Below are 631 nucleotides of genomic sequence, written 5' to 3'. Positions count from 1 at the left end.
TCCAACGAAAATCATGTATTCGTCCTTTTCCATTAATTACGGGCTTCGCCTTAGTGGATTACTAATCCACCGCTATCTCTAATTGTTATCAGAATCGAATGACCGCGTTTACCGTTGAATGAAGGCGAGAGCAGAGACAGAGGTTTCTCAGAAGTCGAGTGCGAAGACTGGACATCGCGCGAGTCCAACTTCCAAAACCCGTTTCTACGTCGGAGTCGCCGTAGATCTGGTCTCTGTTCGCGAGATAGAAAGAACGGCGAGCGAGTCGGATAAAGAGGGAACGAAGCGAGATCGCGAGAGAGAAAGAGAGAGAGAGAGAGAGAGAGAGAGAGAAGCGAGTGAGAGCGGAAGAAATGCATAGAGGGGAAGGGAACGAGAGGTCCAAGACGAGGACCAAAGGGGTGGAGCCGCATCGAGGGGGATGGAGCGAAGAGGACGTCCGGGCCCGGGCCAAACCGGGCTCCGGTTCCGAGAGAGCCCCGGACGAAAAAATCTGTAATTATAATAATTACAGCCGAGCGAACAACAATTATAAATCATCATTGAACTAGGCAGCGAAACGCCAATAAAATATATATCGTACCGGGGGCAGACATTAACATCGGCGTCGCATCGCGTATGTAAGGATTGT

This window comes from Trachymyrmex septentrionalis, unplaced genomic scaffold, assembly GCF_001594115.1.
Source record: "Trachymyrmex septentrionalis isolate Tsep2-gDNA-1 unplaced genomic scaffold, Tsep1.0 scaffold13, whole genome shotgun sequence".
Classification (NCBI taxonomy): domain Eukaryota; kingdom Metazoa; phylum Arthropoda; class Insecta; order Hymenoptera; family Formicidae; genus Trachymyrmex; species Trachymyrmex septentrionalis.
This window is presented reverse-complemented; position numbering follows the sequence as displayed.